The sequence below is a fragment of the Coenobita brevimanus genome, unplaced genomic scaffold, assembly GCF_032717465.1.
Source record: "Coenobita brevimanus isolate Jiangsu-jjx unplaced genomic scaffold, ASM3271746v2 jjx.HiC_scaffold_3640, whole genome shotgun sequence".
Lineage (NCBI taxonomy): Eukaryota > Metazoa > Arthropoda > Malacostraca > Decapoda > Coenobitidae > Coenobita > Coenobita brevimanus.
In genome coordinates, this window is record NW_027644685.1 from 1 (window position 1) to 6,175 (window position 6,175).

Consider the following 6,175-nt stretch of genomic DNA (forward strand, 5'->3'; position numbering starts at 1 on the left):
ATTGTGGTAATGCATAATTGTGTTGGCCTTATAATTGTAGTTACATTTTTGTTAATGCAACTGTTACATAATTGTGTGGGCCTTATAATTGTAGTTAAGGTTACATGTGTTACATCTTGTTAATGCAACAGTTACATAATTGTTACATATTGTTTGTAGTTACATAACTGTAGTTAAAGTTACATAAAAGTTACATCTTGTTAATGCAACTGTTACATAATTGTTACATATTGTTTGTAGCTACATAATTGTGGTTAAAGTTACATAAAAGTTACATCTTGTTAATGCAACTGTTACATAATTGTTACATATTGTGTGTAGTTACATTCATTATAGTTAAAGTTACATCAAAGTTACATCTTGTTAATGCAACTGTTACATAATTGTTACATATTGTTTGTAGTTACATAATTGTATGTGTAACATAATGCACCGTTTGTAGTTACATAATTGTTACAAATCGTTTTGTGGTTACATAATTGTAGCAAGTGTAACATAATGGAATCGTTTGTCGTTACATAATTGTTACTTATCGTTTGTAGTAACATACTATAATAATTTCAGTCCAGACATTGAAACAGGTCATGCTGAGGTCGATGATATGATGTGCCATGCCAATTGCCCTCGTGGAGACAACAATTTGCTTTTTTTGTTTCACTTATAGAAGTTTATGTGGTATTTTTTGGGATTTGTAGTAACACTTACTTCGCTTATTTCCATTTGTTTGTTATGTGATCTTACTGTATTTTTTTTCGTTTTTTTTTTTTTTTTGTATGTATTGATTTTCTATAGTTTGTTTTTCTTCGTTTGTCTACGCTTTTTCGGTGTTGTTCGATGTTGCACAATTGCTGGCTAGTTCCCATGGGATCCTTTTTTTAAGGTTTAGTTTATATTGCACAGATATTACTGAAAATGATATTATATAGTCCAATATTTTGTTATTTTATATAAAAAATATATATATACTATATACAGTATTAACTATATACACTGACCTGTTCATCACTTGTACCTATCGTGGGCAATATATGTGTCAGCACTGTGTGGAAATCTTTGTCATCACGACTGTGTGGAAGATGTTCATTCTTGCTAAGGTCATTTGTGTTGGCCATTTTTTTTTTTTCTGGTCTTCCTTGTAACTTAATTTATCTGTTTCCACAAGGTAGCTTTAATTAATAAATGTTTAATACAGTTCTTTTAATCGCTCACTGAGTAACTGTGATGGTATATTTTCTTTATCACTTTGTAGATATAATAATGTATAGCTGTATGTATGAAACACGTATTTTATGTAGGTATAAGTGGTAACACTCGTTGGTAGTGAATAAATGCTATAATAAATGAATGAATATATACAGTGTAGAATATTTATTGTTGGTACAAGTATTTAATGATTGAATTATGATGATAACTGAAGTAGATATATGAATTTAGAAAGTTGTAACTATACAGCACGTTTTATATGTTTTTGTGCAAAATGTGTTGTCTATCACTGTGTATCGTATGAATGAAGTAACTATGTAACTCACTAATTTTTACCGTGGTGGAAATGGTGTGAGTGTGGGTGTTGCACGTGGTGATAGCGTTGTTCATCACGGGTTGATTGACACGTGTTGTGGGGTATCAGACACACGGCTTGTCGTCGTCTCAGCACACGTATGGTGACGTCGACTTCCCACACTGGCAGCTGTGGTGAGTAAACGAGTAGCGATGAAGTAACTTGAGTGAAGATGGAGGTGAGTAAGATGAGTTGTGAATATGGGCTTGGTATTTGCTTCGTCGTCTTGACCTCTTCACTCCACAAATCAGCGGTGGAGGTTGAATTGGATGTAGCAGAGAGAGGAGGGTGAGGTCTTGGTGGTTGTGAGTTGTGAGTCGTATCTCACTCTTCATTCGTTTGTTTTGTTTTTTCTTTCTTGACTATATTCTCGGTCCTTTTTTCTTGTGGATTTACTCGTTGTAGGATGAAGACTGTCATTACTTGTAGGTGCGTGCAGATTATACAGACGACTTCGTGGAGTTGTTACTTGTAGTTGATTGTAGATGGTTGTAGTTCGTTGGTTCGTCATAGAAAATTGCACGATTGTTTGTATCAATATATTGTTAAACTACTGGCAAGACGTTGTGTGATCACTGCTAAATCAGCACGATGATCGTGGAGATAGAGGAGGGTTGGAGGAAGAGAATTCTTTCAGGAGCTGGTTGTGAGTTGTTGGTTTGTGAGAGGTATTTTTTTGTTTTGTTTTCACTCTTCATAATGAAGAATCAATTGTACACTCGTGGGCTTGTATTTTGTAGGAGATTCATTGTAGAACTGAAGCTAATCTTGTAGAGTGTCTCCTGCTTTTGTAGAGAATTCACTGACCACCAAATGTCACAAAAAGGACTTTGTAGTTACTTGTAGAGAAGTTATATATATATTGAACTTGTAGACGAGCGGTTGTTATAACTGAGTTGTTTGTAAGTAGATAATCTTGGATTCCCCTTTTGTCATGCAATGACAGGAGAAGGTAAAGAATAGTATATGGGACTATTTTTATTTGTTTTGGAAATATTAACAAAGTCTCTCTCACATGAGTACTGAAGTAGAAAGTAGAGTCCCAAAGCTAGCTACCTCCTTGTCTCGCTCTCTCTCTCTCTCTCTCTCTCTCTCTCTCTCTCTCTCTCTCTCGCCATGTTGTTAGGCTCCTTCAACCTACTATCTGCCTGTTCTATGGCCTGTCTCCTTCTGAGCTCTCTTTCCTAAATTCTGGTGAAACAGGGGTCGTGTCACGTGTGTTACACTGTGGTTGGAAAGTTCCAGAAACCTGTGTGTGAGTATGTGTGTATGTCACTAGGGCTTTATTCTCCTGGTATGTGCGCTGACAAACTACCTGCATCATCTCCTGATATTGCTACTTCCTAATCTGTCATCCAGCTTTTCCCTCAGTTTAACTTGCAAGATCATTTCCCATTCCCATGCTCGCATAGAGCTGTCTATCTATCTATCTATTATGATTTGTAAATATAATATGGACTCATAACAGTGTCACCCACGTGAAGGCGTCCCTCGACAGCACCTCCATCTTTTCATAACAGAAATAAGGCCAGTATATAAGCTCATTTCTTCCCTTTTGAACAACATACAGAACTATGAAGTCAACACACAGTTCCAGTCATCTCTCTATTACAATTCGCATATTATACGAAAAAGAAACTGGTCAAGAAAATCAAACTAACTTATTTTTTATGACATGATACGCCGATGAGTGACAGAGGCATAGAATAATGCCTATATCATCTGCACGAGAGATCATATTACAGCAACCTTCCCCCACGAACGTGACCAGCAACAATCAGCTTTACATCCAAGTCCCCTGTTGTATGGCACTGCTAGCTGTACCCGGACAAAGGTTTAAGCTGCAAATTGTAAGTTGAATTCATAGTTTTCCAGTTGATCCATGAGTAGTTAGCGAACACTTCCATGAACAACAGTAGCAGCCTACCAGCAATGCCCAGGGGGGTGATTTAGATTAAGAACAGTCTCGCATAGAAAGAGAGTGTATCAGTAAATCCTGGTTATGAAACATTTTTTTTCCTGTCAATTTCACGGTAAAAAAAAAGAAAAATTGCCTCCCTCTCAAGAATTTCATTGTTATATGGACTGCAGGTTTGTCATACTCATACAGATTTATAGTAAGTATAGAGGGAAATATTTTAAGATATTACTGGAACATCTCTAACTTTTAATGAGGACTGTTTTTGTCACAGAATTTAAAGATATTAAATTTTCACTATATTTCTGACAAGTTTTTTTGCACTTAACTTTGGTAACGTTTGCATAAGCTGTAGTCATAAAAGGAAATATTGTCTATTATTCCTCAGACAAAGTCCAGAAAGAGTTATAGTTGCCTTTCTGTTGCCTTGGGAGGACACACACACACACACACACACACACACACACACACACACACACACACACACACACACACACACACACGTACAAACACAGAATATATATATATATATATATATATATATATATATATATATATATATATATATATATATATATATATATATATATATATATATATATAAATGCTTCTCCCTGGCATGAAACCAAATTGCTCCTCACAGATCCTCACTTCCTCTACGCAGCCTAGCTTCCACCACTCGTTCCCATATCTTCATGGCATGGCTGATCAGCTTTATACCTCTGCAGTTGCTGCAGCACTGCACATCACCCTTGTTCTTGAAAATCAGAACTAGAATATTTTTTTCTCCACTCCTCTGGCAACCTCTCACCCTCCAGGATTTTTTAAAACAATCTGGTAAACCACATCACAGCCATCTCTCCTAAGCTCCTCCATGCTTCTCCATTGGTATACCATCTGAGCCCACTGCCTTGCCATCCTTCATCCCTCTTCATGGCATTCCTCAATTCCTCTCTGCTGATCTCTTAGCACTTCCTGACTCGCTTCCTATCGCACTCCAACTCTTCCAGCCTTCCCTCTTTCATATTTTCTATATTCATCAACTCCTCCAGAAATACTCCTTCCACCTTCTTAGTACACTCTCCTCACTTGTCAGTACATTGCCATCTGCATCCATTATCATTCTAACATGCTGCACATCCCGCCCAGCTCTGTCTTTCTGCCTCCAACTAATCAGTACAGGTCTTCTTCCCCTTCTCTACTACTCACCTTCTTGTACACAGCTTCTGGTATGCTTTTTCTTTTGCCTTAGCAACCTCTTTCTTGGCTATGTTCCTCATCTCCTTATTCTCCCGAATGCTTTCTTCATCCCTGTGTCTATCCATTTTCTTCTTTGCCTGCATCTTCCTATTTATGCTGGTAGTAATAACAGAAGTGACAAAATATTATTGACATGTATATATCGATATGAAGGCAAATCTCCATATTCAGTATTATCTTGCATAGGTTGGTACACAACAGATCGTCGGAAGAGCGCGTGTTTTGATGTGTGGTGGGATGATTTGAGGTGCTGAGTTCATTACCGGGTTAGCACCAAAATGGCCGCCAAGCACCTGCATGCACCAACAAGTAGCTAAACCATCACTCTATAAGTTAGAAAGTAAAAAAGTGTTCAGAAAACAACCTACAAAGGCGTCAAAATCCTGGTTAAGTAGACGTTAATGTTGCGCCGTCGTGCCACGCAGCAAAAAAAACAGTCTGGTTCCACACTAGTGCTCAAGGCGGACAACTGGGTCCAGGAATTTCACTGCCAGCTGTATGAGGTCGCTTTTCACTATGAGTTCAGCCTTTCCTATGTTCCTTATGTCGACTCCCCGTGGTGCTGAAGCATGAATGTGAGAGCATTACAAAGGCAATATCCCAGCCCCTTTCCTTACCCCCCTTGAAGCTAGCCAATCAGATGGTCAGGTTTGCACTGCAGCTTAGCCAATAAGCTGACACCTGACACTACTCCCCACCAGCAGCTGTGGTGCATAGTAACTTGCTGCTTTCTCATTATTATTATTATTATTATTATATTGCCAACGGCCATGTACCACGTTGAGAGTACACCGCTTCCCGATTCGATCCAGCGAAAGTTAAGCAACGTTGGGTCTGGTTAGTACTTGGATGGGTGACCATTTCCTGGGAACACCAGATGCTGTTGGCATCCCTACGTCAAATGGGGTTGGTGGAGGATTAAATTGCCCCTCCCTGTAAAACAATTAACTCTAAGCCCTTGGCCACCCCTGTCTGGGATACATGGCGTCTGGCTTAATGAATGAATGAATTATTATATTATTTTTTTAACCATTATTATTATATTATTTTTTAACCATTATTATTATATTATTTTTTAACCATTATTACTATTATTATTATTGCCATTGTGTTTGTGAAGTTACTGGTACTCATGGCAGTGTATTTTTTTCTTTAATTCAGGTTACAGGTTCATTTTTTTTTTTTTTTTTATCATACAGGTTACAGGGGATTTCTAATAATGTCCTCTTACATTGAATGCTGTCTTACTTTTATATTATTATTAGCAATATAATAATTTATTATGTTTTTCTTGATGTTTGTGATGTGGTTCGTCTTTAATGGTGGTCAAAAAACTCCGAGAAGAACACACACAAAGTTTCCTGACCTTTCAACTGCTATGTATTGTGAAAATAATAATACTTATGTCATAGAACTTTGACTTTATTCCACAGTATGTC

The 6,175-nt window shown here is 37.4% G+C and overlaps 1 pseudogene; it reads left to right on the forward strand.

The window, feature by feature from the left end:
• The first annotated feature begins 5,496 nt into the window (after window positions 1–5,496).
• LOC145390221 (5S ribosomal RNA) lies at window positions 5,497–5,625 on the forward strand (annotated as a pseudogene).
• Window positions 5,626–6,175: the final 550 nt, after the last annotated feature.